This window comes from Heterodontus francisci, chromosome 4, assembly GCF_036365525.1.
Source record: "Heterodontus francisci isolate sHetFra1 chromosome 4, sHetFra1.hap1, whole genome shotgun sequence".
In the NCBI taxonomy this organism is placed as follows: domain Eukaryota; kingdom Metazoa; phylum Chordata; class Chondrichthyes; order Heterodontiformes; family Heterodontidae; genus Heterodontus; species Heterodontus francisci.
Genome location: NC_090374.1, coordinates 29,389,766 through 29,408,159, shown reverse-complemented (window position 1 = coordinate 29,408,159; position 18,394 = coordinate 29,389,766). Strand labels below are relative to the sequence as shown.

Sequence of the window (18,394 nt, the reverse complement as noted above, 5' to 3'; positions counted from 1 at the left end):
GTCGAAAACGAGGCTCCCGAATGGTATGTTGCCTCCCAGGTGCACGGGTCAGGGATGTCTCAGATCGGCTGCAGAACATTCTAAAGGGGGAGGGTGAACAGCCAGTTGTCATTGTGCACATAGGCACTAATGATATAGGTAAAAAACGGGATGAGGTCTTACAAGCAGAGTTTAGGGAGTTAGGAGCCAAGTTAAAAAGTAGGACCTCAGAGGTAGTAATCTCAGGATTACTACCAGTGCCACGTGATAGTCAGAGTAAAAATGAAAGAATAGTCAGGATGAATGCGTGGCTTGAGAGATGGTGCAGGAAGGAGGGGTTCAGATTTTTGGGACATTGGGACCGGTTCTGGGGGAGGTGGGACTATTACAAATTGGACGGTCTACACCTGGGCAGGACTGGAACCAATGTCCTTGGAGGTGCTTTTGCTAACGCTGTTGGGGAGGGTTTAAACTAATGTGGCAGGGGGATGGGAACCAATTGAGGTCAGTTGACAGTAAGGAGGTAGTAACAAAAGCCTGTAAGGAACTAGATAATGAAGTCAGTGTGACTAAGGGGAAGAGCAGGCAGGGAGCAGATGATGAATATAAAGGGACTGGTGGTCTGAGGTGCATTTGTTTTAATGCAAGAAGTGTAGTAGGTAAGGCAGATGAACTTAGGGCTTGGATTAGTACCTGGGAGTATGATGTTATTGCTATGACTGAGACTTGGTTGAGGGAAGGGCATGATTGGCAACTAAATATCCCAGGATATCGATGCTTCAGGCGGGATAGAGAGGGAGGTAAAAGGGGTGGAGGAGTTGCATTACTGGTCAAAGAGGATATCACAGCTGTGCTGAAGGAGGGCACTATGGAGGACTCGAGCAGTGAGGCAATATGGACAGAACTCAGAAATAGGAAGGGTGTGGTAACAATGTTGGGGCTGTACTACAGGCCTCCCAACAGCGAGCGTGAGATAGAGGTACAAATATGTAAACAGATTATGGAAAGATGTAGGAGCAACAGGGTGGTGGTGATAGGAGATTTTAATTTTCCCAACATTGACTGGGATTCGCTTAGTGTTAGAGGTCCAGATGGAGCAGAATTTGTAAGGAGCATCCAGGAGGGTTTTCTAGAGCAGTATGTAAATAGTCCAACTCGGGAAGGGGCCATACTGGACCTGGTGTTGGGGAATGAGCCCGGCCAGGTTGTTGAAGTTTCAGTAGGGGACTACTTTGGGAATAGTGATCACAATTCCGTAAGCTTTAAAATACTCATGGACAAAGACGAGAGTGGTCCTAAAGGAAGAGTGCTAAATTGGGGGAAGGCCAACTATACCAAAATTCGGCAGGAGCTGGGAAATGTAGATTGGGAGCAGCTGTTTGAAGGTAAATCCACATGTGATATGTGGGAGGCTTTTAAAGAGAGGTTGATTAGCGTGCAGGAGAGACATGTTCCTGTGAAAATGAGGGATAGAAATGGCAAGATTAGGGAACCATGGATGACAGGTGAAATTGTGAGACTAGCTAAGAGGAAAAAGGAAGCATACATAAGGTCTAGGCGGCTGATGAAAGACGAAGCTTTGAAAGAATATCGGGAATGTAGGACCAATCTGAAACGAGGAATTAAGAGGGCTAAAAGGGGTCATGAAATATCTTTAGTAAACAGGGTTAAGGAAAATCCCAAAGCCTTTTATTCATATATAAGGAGAAAGAGGGTAACTAGAGAAAGGATTGGCCCACTAAAGGACAAAGGAGGAATGTTATGCTTGGACTCAGAGAAAATGGGTGAGATTCTAAACGAGTACTTTGCATCGGTATTCACCGAGGAGAGGGACATGACGGATGTTGAGGTTAGGAACAGATGTTTGATTACTCTAGGTCAAGTCGGCATAAGGAGGGAGGAAGTGTTGGGTATTCTAAAGGGCATTAAGGTGGACAAGTCCCCAGGTCCGGATGGGATCTATCCCAGGTTACTGAGGGAAGCGAGAGAGGAAATAGCTGGGGCCTTAACAGATATCTTTGCAGCATCCTTAAACACGGGTGAGGTCCCGGAGGACTGGAGAATTGCTAATGTTGTCCCCTTGTTTAAGAAGGGTAGCAGGGATAATCCAGGTAATTATAGACCGGTGAGCCTGACGTCAGTGGTAGGGAAGCTGCTGGAGAAGATACTGAGGGATAGGATCTATTCCCATTTGGAAGAAAATGGGCTCATCAGTGATAGGCAACATGGTTTTGTGCAGGGAAGGTCATGTCTTACCAACTTAATAGAATTCTTTGAGGAAGTGACAAAGTTGATTGATGAGGGAAGGGCTGTCGATGTCATATACATGGACTTCAGTAAGGCGTTTGATAAGGTTCCCCATGGCAGGCTGATGGAGAAAGTGAAGGCGCTTGGGGTCCAAGGTGTACTAGCTAGATGGATAAAGAACTGGCTGGGCAACAGGAGACAGAGAGTAGCAGTAGAAGGGAGTTTCTCAAAATGGAGACATGTGACCAGTGGTGTTCCACAGGGATCCGTGCTGGGACCACTGTTGTTTGTGATATACATTAATGATTTGGAGGAAAGTATAGGTGGACTGATTAGCAAGTTTGCAGACGACACTAAGATTGGTGGAGTAGCAGATAGTGAAGGGGACTGTCAGAGAATACAGCAGAATATAGATAGATTGGAGAGTTGGGCAGAGAAATGGCAGATGGAGTTCAATCAGGGCAAATGCGAGGTGATGCATTTTGGAAGATCCAATTCAAGAGTAAATGGAAAAGTCCTGGGGAAAATTGATGTCCAGAGAGATTTGGGTGTTCAGGTCCACTGTTCCCTGAAGGTGGCAACGCAGGTAAATAGAGTGGTCAAGAAGGCATACGGCATGCTTTCCTTCATCGGACGAGGCATTGAGTACAAGAGTTGGCAGGTCATGTTACAGTTGTATAGGACTTTGGTTCGGCCACATTTGGAATACTGCGTACAGTTCTGGTCGCCACATTATCAAAAGGATGTGGATGCTTTGGAGAGGGTGCAGAGGAGGTTCACCAGGATGTTGCCTGGTATGGAGGGCGCTAGCTATGAAGAGAGGTTGAGTAGATTAGGATTATTTTCATTAGAAAGACGGAGGTTGAGGGGGGACCTGATTGAGGTGTACAAAATCATGAGAGGTATAGACAGGGTGGATAGCAAGAGGCTTTTTCCCAGAGTGGGGGTTTCAATTACTAGAGGACACGAGTTCAAAGTGAAAGGGGAAAAGTTTAGGGGGGATATGCGTGGAAAGTTCTTTACGCAGAGGGTGGTGGGCACCTGGAACGCATTGCCAGCGGAGGTGGTAGATGCGGGCACGATGGAGTCTTTTAAGATGTATCTAGACAGATACATGAATGGGCAGGAAGAAAAGGGATACAGGACCTTAGAAAATAGGCGACATGTTTAGAGAGAGGATCTGGATCGGCGCAGGCTTGGAGGGCCGAAGGGCCTGTTCCTGTGCTGTGATTATCTTTGTTCTTTGTAAAACTCCTCCACCTTCTCAAGCAGTGCATTCCAGATCATAACCACTCATTGCATGCAAACGTTTTTCCTCATGTCACCGATCAATTTAAGTCAGTTTCCTCTGGGTCTCGACCCTCCGCCAATGGGAACAGTTTCTTTCTAACTATTCAGTCTAGGCCCCTCATGATTTTGACCACCTCTATCAAATCTCCTGTCCTCTTCTTTAAGAAGAACAACCCCAGCTTCTCCAATCTGTCCACATAACTGAAGTCCCCCATCCCTGGAACCATTCTTATAAATCTAAATTCCTAAATTCGTAAATTTAATTTTCTCTGTGGCTTTATGGCTTGGTGGCCAGAACTGAGCATGATAGTCTAATTGTGATGTGACCAGCTTCAGCAGGATATCTCTTGACCTATACTCAACTGGCCTCGCAACATAACTAAACACCCTGTGCTTTCTTTTATTGTTGCTCCACAGTGATTTGTCACCATCCAGATTGTTTTCCAATTTGCCCTTAAGTACTTCTTTGTATATGTGTGATAGCCAACTTTCTTTCCTATATATTACCTTGCACTTCTCCATGGTGTGTTTCATCCGCCACTGATTTGCTTATTAGTAGTTTTAGCAAACTCCTTTTGTCAGCCCCCGGCTATTTTCTCAGACCTTGATTTTTCAGCTTGACATTAATATAAAATGGAGTGATACCTGATCAAACCTGACGTGGCCACTCTTTCCTCAGTGAAGAAACACATAATTTCAGATGTTCTGTCATTACTGGGTAACTGCACATACTGAGAGGGTTAGGCCAGGCAATTTCATGTGATACGCAGAAGTTCATCCTTTCCTTAAGTGCATCCGCTCCACACATGCGTGCAAAACGGGATTTACTTAATTTCTGCTTTCACTGTGGTATGCAAATATGCTTTGACAGCTGAATGATAGACCCAACCGACCCAGCATCCACTGATAAACTCTTATTTTGCTTCACATTTCCATATGCAGTCAGAAAAATAGTCCTTTATATTCTGCTGATAGACACATTGCATAAAATTACATAGAATGCACAGCAACAGTCCATTCAACCCAACTGGTTCAAGCCAGTGTTTATTCTCCTTGTGAGCAATCTCCTGCCCTACTTACTCTAACCCTATCTGCTTTTTTTTTTATTCTTTCGTGGGATGTGGGCGTCACTAGCCAGCATTTGTTGCCCATCCCTAATTCCCCTGAGTGGCTTGCTAGGCCATTTCAGAGGGCAGTTAAGAGTCAACCACATTGCTGTGGGTCTGGAGTTGTATGTAGGCCAGACCAGGTAAGGATGGCAGATTTCCTTCATTAGTGAACCGATGGGTTTTTACTGTTTCAATTCCAGAATTTTATTAATTATTTGAATTTAAATTCCACCAGCTGCCATGGTGGGATTTGAACCCATTACCAGTTCAGTGACATTACCACTACACCACCGTCTCCCTCTAGATCCTCGACTACAACTTTCCCTGCCTGGTGGAAACTGGATGGAATGGCAGTTTTTTTCAGGTGTCAGCTGTGACTTAGCTGGTAGCACTCACCTCTGAATCAGAAGATTCTGGGTTCAAATCCTAGTGCAAAAATCCAGGCTTTTGCTTCTGTGAAGTACTGAGGGAGTGCTGTACTGTTGGAAGTGTTGCCTTTTAGATAAGATGTTAAACTGAGTTAAACCTTCTCAGGTGGACAAAAATGATTCCTATTGTGCTATTTTAAAGAAGAGCAGGGGAATTATTCCTGGTCAATATTTATCCCTCAATCAACATTGCTAATAAAATAAGTTTATCTGATCATCATTACATTGCTATTTGTGGGACCTTGCTCTTTGCAAATTGGCTGCTGTGTTTCCTACATTACAACAGTGACTGTGCTTCAAAGAAATACTTCATTGGCTGTAAAGCACTTTGGGATATCCTGTGATCAAGAAAGGTGCTATATAAATGTAAGCCTTTCCTTCTTTTGTTTAAAATGAGATCAATCACTTACCCCCTAATCCCACTCCTTGCCATGTCTCACCCCTGATTCCTCCCACTCCTTAAAATTGGAACCATTGCCACCTCTGGCTGGTCATTGGCAAATAACTGTTGTTTAACAGGATTGTATTAGCCCAAACTGCAAATCTTAATCAAAGTTCCCCCTTTCCTCAACCTCTACAAAGTTACTCCTTTAGCGGATTGTCTGTGATATGTAGGCAATATCAAATGACAAATAGATTAATTCTCTCTATTGTTCATTATTCATCAAATGAAGTTACTCACTGCTGATCATATTCCCTGTCCTCTGTCCTTCTAGGCCATTGTCCAGTGAAAATTGGATTTCTATGACTGGACTTTATTCATGAAGCTGCAACTGTATAGTATTGTGCCAAAACTGAGAAAGCAGATCTAAGCCTCAAAAGTTTTGACTTTTAAAATATTATTTGCACAGCAAGAATTTCCATTTCTCCTTTTTTGGTAATTTATAAAAAAAAAAATCTCTTTCCCCTATTGTGATACTGTGCATAACATTTCAAGTGGGACTGTGACCTGCTTTCAATTCATTGTCCAATGTGATCATGTACAGCTTGCCATTACGAAATTAGCAGTAGCCTCTGATGATCCTTTAGTTGTTTGTTCCTCCCTCAGACATTCAGCACCTGTCCGGTGGCAGAGTTATTACCAGGAACTTGTCATGTAGCAATCATAGGGCTGGGTTTTACGTAAGAGCTGACCACCGACGTAAAATTTGGTGGCGAGCCCGCTTCCGCCAAGCCTGGGGATCCGTCCCGTATTTTATGGGTCCCCAGGCTTTAATTGCTCCGAGGCAGGACTTCCACCTGCTTGAGCGAGGAAGATTGGGCCCGGCAATCCCAGCATTGGACTCCATGGAGGGCCACTGCCAGTGTGATATTCTGGCCTCCCCCCGTCATGGGAGCTCAACAAAATCCTGGCCATCGTGTCATGGTCCTGTAGTTTTTTTCTGAGAATATGCGGTTTGCCTTTAAGGCTTGCAAAGGATCAGTATTGCTTTAAGAACCAGCAAGCCTCAGGAGTTATAGGAAGATGCATTTTTGTTGCCTTAGAAACAGCCATTTAGAGACTATGATTCAAAGGGTGCATTCTCATTACCATAGAAACAGCCACTGGGAGTGAGTCTCATGCGATTTATTTGTTACAATTCAGTTTTGAACTGGCTTTTAGTTGAAGACAGTTTGTTCCAACACAGACAGCTGTGATGACAGCACCTGGAAAAAGAGCTCTCCAATAAATATGTTACGACCGACCACTCCTGCCAAAACCCCCAATCAAAATATACGATTCTGTTTGTGGTGGGGCCAACGCACAGTTAATTCAATCCTGTCGCTCCACAGATCGACTAACATATCATTTAAAACTTTCCAAATTAAAGAAAGACCCAGCCAAATTTTACCATCTATTAACCCCCGAATGAGGCTAACCAAACCAGGTGTCTTTAAATCAACATATTAACTCTTTAATTCAAAGAACTAAATTCATAAACACTATGAAGATATAAACAACATTTAAAATAGAAAAAAAAGTGTCCTTGCAAATTTACAGTCCAATGTTGCTCGAAGTCCTCACAGAATGTTGCTTTCCTTCTCCAGCGAATTTCAACAATTAATGACTTGCAAATATTTCAAAATGGAATAAAGCTAACTTTAGAGTTTTTTTAGGGATAAAAGATTGTCACAGTCTAACTTCCCTTTCTTCAATTTCAATTACCAGAGATCTCTGTTTTGGCTTGACTTTTTCTTAGAATTTGAGAGAATAATAAACAGACTAAAATCCTATTCCTTCAGTTTAAATGGTTGAGAGCTTTTTTTCTAGTGTGTTAAACACAGCTGTGTTCTCTGTGTCTGTGTTAGAACAAACTGTCTTCAATTAAAAGCCAGTTCAAAACTGAATTGTAACAAATGTATCGCATGAGACTCACTCGCAGTGGCTGTTGCTATGGTAATGAGAATACACCCTTTGAATCGCAGTCTCCAAATGGCTGTTTCTAAGGCAACAAAAATGCACCTTCCTATAACTCCTGAGGCTTGCTGGTTCTTAAAGCAATACTAATCCTTTGCAAGCCTTATAGGCAAATTGCATATTCCCGGAAAAAATACTACAGGACCATGACACCTCCACCCCTAGTGGAATGAACCGCCATTCCTGAAATGCATTTCATTACAATGGGTAACAAAAATACAAATTGAAAAAACGCTAACACATTTTTTTCCCATTTACAGATATACACATTTCTAAAAAAAAATCTTTAGACTACAGCAACAAGTTCCACCAGAAGATTTTGGCTTTAAATTTTCAAAAGGTTGTTCCAATTAACCCATTTCAAATTTACAAGCATAGTCTTCCAATCTTCCAATTGTTTTGTGTTTTCCTTCCAAGTATGCCTATTTTCCATCACCTCAGCCAGGTGAACTGCACAGCTAGAAGCACTGACCACTACTGGGTTCACTATTCTCTGAGAAGTTTCTCGAGTACCCCTTAACCTATGTGGCACCACTTGACACTGGAAAATCCTGTCCAGTGTAACAGAAGCTGATTTTTTCTTACCCTGGGGTGTCAAAGGAATTTGACAGTATCCTTCCAACACATCTGTCTTTTTAAGACACATTGTGTTACCCACTCTGTCTATACAGTTCTTTAAATGCGAATTTGGGTAGGAGTCTGTCTTCTTTACCACAGTGACTTTTCGAGAGTCTATCCAAGTTTGAGCCATCCCACCAGGTTTAGACATCAAGACCACCTGCAAATTCCAGATGACTAGGTTCATCTAAGCTGCCCTTCAGCATGCATTGTACCTCAGCTTCCACTTGGGCCTGTCTGTCTGGACCTAAGCAACAAGGTTGTCGTTTTAAAGGAATGGTTCCCCCCTATACCCACATCACATGTGACTAAGGTTGTACATCCTGGCTTATCCCTACAAACTTTTTGAAACGTTGTGAAAACCCTGGTTAGGACTTCACACTGTTTTGCCTCTAAGTGTAAAAGCCTATTGTTTAATTTTCCTAGCCATTCTACATTTGCTAATGGGATAGTTGGAGGTTCAGTCTGAGAATTTCCTAAGCCTACTTCTGTCCCATCCCCACTATCGTTTTCGTTCTCCACAGTCCCGATAACCTGACATACCTGTACTGGCTTATCCTCCTCCCTGCAGTAATATGGTTTGAACAATTTAATGTGACACAACCGGTTCTTCATCCGGTGATCAGGGGTGTCAATCATGTAATATACCTTACCCACTCTTTTGATCACTCTATATGGGCCACTGAACCATGTTTTCACTGGTTCTCCCTGTGACGGTAACAACACTAATACTTCATTCCCTGGTTTTATTGTAGGTTGTGGTTTTTCCACTGTTTGACAGGTGTGGCATGCCCTACAAAATTGTCTCACATCCTTTGTAAGACCTGGTCAGTAACAATGTTTGCTTATGTGTGATTTGGTCTTCCGAATTCCCCTATGTCCTGAAAAAGGAATGTAGTGTGCTAACGTTAATAACCCTTGTCTATGTTTAGGTGGTACCACTATCTGTTCAACAACTGTCCAGTCTTCGTCAGCAGGTCTATGAGGCGGTCTCCATTTCCTCCTCAAAACCCTGTTTGCTATATAATAACCTTCCGGAACTCCTTTCACCTCAGCTTCTGACAGAGCCGTCCGTGCTATTTGGTAGATCTCTGGATCAGCTTGCTGTGCTGCAATGATAAACATCGCATTTGGGTTATCTAAATCCCTAAATAAGGTTTCAGATGCCTGATTATCTATTTGTGGTGCCCCTTTTACCTCCGATAATGGATCCTGTTTAGCCATTGCTTGGACAACTACACACGCAGGAAATATTCCTGGAACTTGCTCCTGTATTTGCTCCATTTCCTTAATTTCACTTAGTTCCTCTGTAACTACAGGAGAAACTGATACTTTTGATCCAGCCAAATCGTTTCCTAGGGGTAAATCAATTCCCTTTACTGGTAAATTGTGGACAACACCCACAGTTACTATCCCAGTTATTAAATCACTCTCTAGGCATACTTTATACAAAGGTACGGGTATACACACCCCGCCAATTTCATTTACTAAATTTTTAGCGTCCAAGGCGCTCTCTGGTGGAAACCTCATATCATTCCCCAGCAAGAATGTTTGGGTTGCTCCTGTATCCCTGAGTATAATGATAGGTTTTCTTGCCTCACTTACAGGATATGGAGTTACTCTCCCTTTTGACAAAAAATCATTATAACGCTCAGGTATTTTATTCTTAACCTCTACACTCCTTTTAGTTTTAGTATCTGGTTTCACATTCACAGCTGTCATTAAAGCTATAGCCTGGTCTGCTATACTCTCAGTCAGAGTCTTTTCCTCTGCACTAACTTTGCGTACTCCAACAAGTCCTATGGGTTTACCTCGCAATTTCCAGCACTCTGAACGAAGATGACCCGTTTTGTTGCAATGATAACACTTTGGCTTCTACACTCAGCACCTTCCTTTCCGACCTGAGGAGGTGATGCTGGGGCATTCCCAGCTGTTCCTTCTTGTCCCTGGCTACTTGCCTTCCTTTCACTCTCGCACTTTCTATCCTTCTCGGGTTTATGGGGGTGACAGACGAAATAGGTTGGCTTATTCACAAGCTCAAAATCATCAGCAATCTCTGCTGCTTGCCTAGCTTTCAAAACTTTCAGGTTATCTATATGAGTTCTCACTGCTGAAGGAATGGAGTTTTTAAACTCTTCTAAGAGAATCAATTCTCGAAGGTTCTCATATGTGGTTTCTATCTTTAATGTCCATATCCAACGGTCAAAATTCATTTACTTCACCCTCTCAAATTCTAAATTTGTCTGCCCAGTCAATCTCTGTAAGTTCCTAAACTTCTGACGGTAAGCTTCAGGGACTACCTCGTACGTAGCGAGAATAGCCTTTTTTGCCATCTCATAATCTGCAGAAACCTCTTCAGAACGCATAGCATAAGCTTCATGAGCTCTGCCTACCAGCCTGCCCTGCACGAGGAATGTCCAGCTTTCTTTCGACCATTTCATCTGTTTGGCTATTTTTTCAAAACTCGAACTTCGGAAGAGCCTGTATAAATATAAACAAATTCTCACTGGGTCCTGATCTAAACTCAGATTCTTCCTGACCCAAATTTTCCCTGGATTTAAGACTACTCTTTTGTCTTAGTTCCATCTCTTTTAACTTAAGTTCCCTCTCTTCTCTTTCACTTTCTCTCTGAAATGCTCTCTCTTTCTCCCTTTCCTCTTTTTCCAATTCAAGTTTTCTTAATTCTTTTTCCTGCTGAAGCTCCAGTTTTTTCATTTCTAACTGAATCCTAGCCAATTCCACTGCATCGCTCTCGGACCTACTACCCTCTTGTCTCTCACATTCCTTTTCTTGTTCCTCATATTGCCCTTCATCTGCATCATCATCATCATCATCTTCTACCAATTCCAGATGTTCCGCTATCATGCCAATTATCTCTGCTTTTTTGGCACCTGATTTCAATTCCAACCCCAATTTCACTGCCAATTCTTTCAATTTGTTCTTAGTTAAAGTTATCAAGTCACTCAGGGAAACATTCTTTCATGCTTTCATGCATGCTTTCCCAAAAACTCTGCTACAACCGCTAATGCCATAACAATGGTAAAGACTGTACCTTATTATACAAGAGACCTGGTTCTTTTAATTTCTTTTTGTAATTGGTGTCAGATTTAGATCCCAACAATCAAGTTTCCAATTGATAAGGTCCCAGACTCGAGAGCAATTAATCTGATGCCAAGCGCAAGACCCCAATTTAAATCTGTTATCCCAGAGACGAGTAATTACTATGATTCCAAATGTGAGCCCTCCAGATTAGTCTGATTCTGATACCAGACGTGAGTCACTGAATTAAATGTGATTCAACTGCGAGTGAACCCCCAATTAAGATATGATTCATATACAGAAAAACCCAATTAATATGTGATTCAAATCTTGAGTGAGCCCCCAATTAATATGTTATTCAAGTTGCGGACGAGCCCCCAATATATATGTTATGACCAACCACTCCTGTTAAAGCCCCCAATCAAAATATACGATTCTGTTTGTGGTGGGGCCAACGCACAGTTAATTCAATCCTGTCGCTCCACAGATCGGCGAACATATATATCATTTAAAACTTTCCCAAATTAAAGAAAGACCCAGCTAAATTGTACTATCTATTAACCCCGAATGAGGCTAACCAAACCAGGTGTTTTTAAATCAACAAATTAATTCTTTAATTAGAAGAACTAAATTCTTAAACACTATGAAGAAAAAAACATTTAAAATAAAAAAAAGAGTCCTTGCAAATTTACAGTCCAATGTTTATTTATTTATTTAGAGATACAGCACTGAAACAGGCTCTTCGGCCCATCGATTCTGTGCCGACCATCAACCACCCATTTATACTAATCCTACATTAATCCCATATTCCTACCACATCTCCACAATTCCCCTACTACCTTCCTATACTAGGGGCAATTTATAATGGCCAATTTACCTATCAACCTGAAAGTCTTTGGCTGTGGGAGGAAACCGGAGCACCCGGCAAAAACCCACGCAGTCACAGGGAGAACTTGCAAACTCCGCACAGGCAGTACCCAGAATTGAACCCGGGTCGCTGGAGCTGTGAGGCTGTGGTGCTAACCACTGCGCCACTGTGCCAACCAAGTCCTCACATTATGTTGCTTGAAGTCCTCACAGAATGTTGTTTTCCATCTCCAGCAAATTTCAACAATTAACGACTTGCAAATACTTTCAATGGAATCAAGCTGTCTTTAGAGTTTTTTGGGGGTAAAAGATTATCACAGTCTAACTTCCCTTTCTTCAATTTAAATTACCAGAGATCTCTGTTTTGGCTTGACTTTTTCTTACAATTTTGAGAGATAATAATAAACAGACTAAAATCCTATTCCTTCAGTTTAAATGGTTGAGAGCTCTTTTTCAGGTGTGCTAAACAGAACTGTGTCCTCTGTGTCTGTGTTAGAACAAACTGTCTTCAACTAAAATCCAGTTAAAAACTGAATTGTAACAAATGTATCGCATGAGATTTACTCGCAGTGGCTGTTTCTATGGTAACGAGATTGCACCCTTTGAATTGCAGTCTCCAAATGGCTTTTTCTAAGGCAATGAAAATGCACCTTCCTATAACTCCTGAGGCTTGCTGGTTCTTAAAGCAATACTGATCCTTTGCAAGCCTTAAAGGCAAACCGCATAGTCCCGGAAAAAAACTACAGGACCATGACAATAGTATGTATTAAAATTTCAGAAAGACATGTAATAATAGTGTTCTTCCCAATGCTCCTCCAAAGCAACAGCAGGAAAATAGGAAGAGAATTAACTTCTCCAGTTAAAAAGCTAGCACCAGCACCAGTACAATGGGCCAAATGGCCTTCTTCTGTGCTGTTCTGTGATTCCTTGAGAAACAGGCCAGTTAGCCCAACTGATCTATGTCCGTGTTTCTACCCCACGCAAGCTTCCTCCCACTATAATTACCTTGTTCCCTGTACCCAAATCCCTCTATTGCCTTCATCAAGTATGTATCAAGCCTTCTTTAACTGCATCTCTCCAACCATGTGGAAGTGAGATCCACATTCCCACCACTCACTGTGGAAAGAGTTTCCTCCTAAATTCTTTATTTGATCTGCTAGTGGCCACATATATGATACTGTTAACAAAAATAAGAGTGCACGGAATTGGAGGCAAACTATTGATATGGGTAGGAAATTGGTTAGAAGGTAGGAGCAAAAGAGTAAGGATAATGGGTATGTATTCAAATTAGCAGGATGTGACTATAGCAGTGTCCCTCAGGGATCTGTACTGGGGTCTTAGGTTTTCACCATATTTATAAAGGAGTTAATAAATGCAGGAAGAGAGAGCGACATACCCAAGTTTGCTGATGACAGTGAGTTGGGTGGCACAGTAAATAGTGTAGATGGAAGCAGATGGTTACAGTGATAGGTTGTGAGTGTGAAAAACTTTGGCAGATGAAGTTTGGTGTGGGCAAGTGTGAGGTCATCCACTTTAAATCTAAGAAAGATAGATCAGATTATTTTCTCAATCATGAGAAGCTGAGAACTGTGAAGGAGTCAAGAGATTTGTAGGGGGCTGAGTACAGAAATCACTAAAAGATAGTGGTAATGTACAAAAAATAATGGAATGTTGGCTTTTATCTCAAGGGGGCTGAAATACAATGGGGTGGAAGTTATGTTACAGTTACATAAAGCTCAGGCTAGATCCCATTCAGAGTATTGTGATCAGTTCTGGGCATTGCACCTCAGGATATTTGGCTTGGAGTGGGTGCAACACAGATTGACCAGAACAACAGTGGGGCTAAAAGGGTTTAATTACGATACAAAAGCAAAATATTGCAGATGCTGGAAATCTGAAATAAAAACAGAAAATGCTGGAAATACTCAGCAGGCCTGGCAGCATCTGTGGAGAGAGAAACAGAGTTAATGTTTCAAGTTGTGGCTACAAGAGCAGGTCTGAGGCTGGGAATTCTGCAGCGAGTAACTCACCTCCTGACTCCCCAGTGCCTGTCCACCATCTACTCTCCACTGACCTGGATGGTTGCAGCTCCAACAACACTCAAGAAGCTCAACACCATCCAGGACAAAGCAGCCTGCTTGATTGGCATCCCATCCACCACCTTCAACAGTCACTCCCTTCACCACTGACACACAGTGGCAGCAGTGTGTACCATCTACAAGATGCACTGCAGCAATGCACCAAGGCTCTTTTGACAGCATGTTCCAACCCCGCGACCTCTACCACCTAGAAGGACAAGGGCAGCAAATGCATGGGAACACCAACACCTGCAAGTTTCCCTCCAAGTCACACACCATCCTGTCTTGGAACTATATCGCTGTTCCTTCACTGTTGTGGGGCCAAAAGCCTGAAACTCCCTTCCTAACAGCAACGTAGGTGTACCTACATCCCAAGGACTGCAGTGGTTCAAGAAGGCAACTCACCATCATGTTCTCAAGGGAAATTAGGGATGGGCAATAAATACTGGCTTAGCCAGTGCCAGCCACATCCCATGAATGAATAAAAAAAAGTCAATGACTTTTCATACATTTCTAACTTTTTCCAGTTTGTAACAGGTTTTAAGCAAGTATAAAGGTCAGGAAAGGGAGAAGGGTGAATAAAACAAAAAGGAAGGTCTATGATAGGGTGGAAGGCAGGAATGATTAAATGACAAAAGGGGATGGCAATAGGACAAATAAGGAAAGAAAAGATGAGTCTAAAGGAGGTATAAATGACAACAGCAGAATCATTACAACAGCTGCTGTCTGAAAAAAAGGGAGCGGTGGTTATGATCTGAAATTGTTGAACTCAATGTGGAGTTTGGAAGACTGTAAAATGCCTTAAATTATGAGGACAGATTGCATACACTAGGCTTATTTTCCATTGAGTATAAAAGATTAACAGGTGAGCTAATTGAGTTGTTTAAGATGATTAAAGGAGCTGAAAGGGTAGCTAGAGCGATATTATTTCCTTAGGTGGGAGAGTCCAGAACAAGAGGGCATAACCTTAAAATTAGAGAGAGATCATTCAGGAATGATATTAGGAGGCATATCATTCTTCTAATATCACACACGCCATCGGGGAAATTGGGAACTCTCCCCGCCATAAAGGTTAGGTCAATTGACAATGTAGAAACTGAGATTAATGGATTTTTGTTAGCAAGGGTATTAAGTGATATGGAACCAAGGTTGGTATATGGAGTCAAGATACAGATCAGCCATGATCTAACTGAATGGTGGAACGGACTCAAGGAGCTGAATGTCTTACTCCTTTCTGATGTTCCTAAACAGATCTCCACACTCCCTTCTATTGAACCTCTTCATTATTTAAAGGAACTCTATCAGGTCTCCTCTTAACCTTCCGTTTTCCTTAGAAAAGTGTCCCAGCCTTCTCAATCTTTCCTGGTAGTTGCATCCTCTCAATTCTAGTCACATAGTTCTTTACTTTCTCCAGTGCTTCAAAATCCTTTTCGCAAAACAGAGACCAGAACTGCTGATATTTTTGATTCAGTCAGGTAAATTTTCACGGATGGTAATCTGGTAGAGCAGAACCTGTCTGATTTTCACAGCCTTGACATCAATGGAATGAAAATAGGCAGCGTGTTTTGTAATGGTTCGGCAATTCACTCTGCCAGATTACCCTACCATTCAGTGAGGAAAATATATATGTAGTGATACATGACTTACGCACATTGAAAAATTAAAGAAAAAGGGGGCAGCTGGAAGGTGAGAAATCTTCTTCATCAACAGTTATGACCAGTCGTGAGCTGGATTTTCATATAACTGTTTTTACAATGATTATGCATCTGTGATTTTTTGTACCTAATGTTCATAATAAACCTCTTGACAGATGATTTATGTGCTGTCTGTTGTAATTTCAGAGAGCTGGAAGGTTATAATTATTGGGAAAGTCTGAACAGACTGGAGCTCTTTTCTCTAAAAAAGAGAATGCTGATGGGCGACCTAATAGTCATCTTTAAAATTATGAAGGGGCTTGATATGAGACGTGGAGAAAATGCTTCCACTTAGGAGTAATCTAAAATTAGGAGCCATTAATATAAAGTAGTCACTAATAAATCGAATAAGGATGGAATTTGAACAATAATTACATTCTGAAAAGTAACCTGTCAAAATGATTTAGAGTACTATGCTAACGCACTGGAGATGATAATACCTGTCTGAGTATTGCTTCTACTGAATGGAAACTGCACTGGATAAACCTTGTGAATTAGGAAAAACTAATCGAACTCACTGAAATTCAGGAGAAACTTTTTTTATCCAGAGAGCAGTTAGAAAGTGGAACTTGCTACTACATGGTGTAGTTGAGTCAAATAGCATAGATGCCTTTAAGGAGAAGCTAGATACGTACATAAGTACAAAAGAAGACACCCCACCTAAATGGATGGTTTGCTGCAAGTCCATCACAGACGGAAGGATGCCAACCTCTAACCAAACACATGGAGGAAAAAGGTAAGAAGGATATGCTGATGGAGTTAGATCCGGAGGGGCAGAAGGAGGCTCGTGTGGAGCAGAAATCAGTTGGACCGAAAGGCCTGTTTGTATGAGGTAAAGTTCTAGGGAAATGGTGCTATAGCAGTTAGTGAGAAGGTGGTGTAGTGGTAATATTGCTGTATTAGTAATCCTTTGGGGACACAGGTTCAAATCACACCATGCAAGCTGGTGGAATTAAAATACAATTAATAAAAAATCTGAAATTGAAGCCTAATGTTAGTAATGGTGCCATGGCACTTCATCAATTGTGTAAAAACTCATAATGCCCTTTTGGGAAGGGAATCTGCGGCCTGGTCTGGCCTACATGTGACTCCAGACCTACAGCAATGTGGTTGACTCTTAACTGCCCTCTGAAATGGCTTTGCAAGCCACTCAGTTGTCAAGGGCAATTAGGGATGGGCAACAAATACAGGCCTTGCCATTGATGCCCACATCACATGAAAGAATGAAAAGAAAACTTCTATATAAGGTGCCTGAATGAAAGACATTTTTATGATGTACGGAAATAATGTTAAGGTCGTAATATATATATATTATTGGGTAAACTTGGGCAGTTATATAATTTAAAGACGGAAAGTATCCTGCAAAAAATAAACTTTTGCACAACTCAAGTTAAATATATATATATACTGAAGGGGTATTTCCCCTTGTGGGGGAATCTAGAACTAGAGGGCACTGTTTCAGATTAAGGAGTTTCCCATTTAAGATGGAGATGAGGAGAAATTTCTTCTCTCAGAGGGTCGTTAATGTTTGGAATTCTCCTCTCCAGTGAGCAGTGGAGGCTGGGCCATCGGATATATTCAAGGCGGAGTTAGATAGATTTTAATCTACAAGGGGGTCAAGAGTTATGGGGGGCAGGAAGGATAGTAGAGTTAAAGCCACAGTCAGATCAGCCATGCTCTTATTGAATAGCAGAGCAGGCTCGAGGGGCCAAATGGCCTACTCCTGCTCCTATTTCTTATGTTCTTATATACATCAAGTGATTTATATTAAAAAAACTCTATTTGTGAAATATTTATCTTTTTTATTTAAGTCTCCTGCTTCACGATATGACCAGTTTTGATGAGGTAAGTGGGTGAGACAGTAACTGGAGACCATGAATCTAAAATCAGCACCAAAAGACCAGAGCAGAGAGATAAGGAAACATTTCTGATCTGCAGGAAGTTGTTGGGATATGGACTGTTCTACCAGAAACAGGGACTGAAGCAGAATCCAGAACAGATTTAAAAGGGAATTGAATAAATATTCAAAAATAAAAATGAAACGGGTGTGGGAAAAGGAGAGGGCAAGGGGATGAAGGGGACAGGTCTTTCTATAAACTTCTATGGCTGTCAGAACCTTGTTGGGAAGCTGGAGAAGAGACCGGGTGCTCCGGTTTCCTCCCACATGCCAAAGACTTGCAGGTTGATAGGTTAATTGGCCATTATAAAAATTGCCCCTAGTATAGGTAGGTGGTAGGGAAATATAGGGACAGGTGGGGATGTGGTAGGAATATGGAATTAGTGTAGGATTAGTATAAATGGGTGGTTAATGGTCGGCACAGACTCGGTGGGCCGAAGGGCCTGTTTCAGTGCTGTATCTCTAAACTAAACTAAAGAGATCGACCGCTCCTATTGCACACTGCCTGATACTACTTTAGACTGAAGTCAAAGGGCAAACTGGGCCTGTTGCCATAGCTATCTACCAGGTGAAGTGAGGTCAAATGACTCCATTCATTGATAAAGGAATTGGATAAATATTAGAGAAAGAGGAATGTTAAAGATTGAGGGAAAAGGAAGGGTAGGCAAATCACATATGTGTGGGGGTGTCCAGTTGAAGAGCTAGCAGCGGCACAGACACGATGGGCTGAATGTTCTCCTTCTGTGCCGT

General features: G+C 41.9%; 1 protein-coding gene across 3 annotated transcripts in view; it reads left to right on the top strand.

Annotated features, from left to right (window-relative positions):
* The window catches only part of LOC137368949 (proteolipid protein DM beta), a 286,372-nt gene that overhangs the window by 247,706 nt on the left and 20,272 nt on the right, over positions 1–18,394 (top strand). The window lies entirely within an intron of this gene.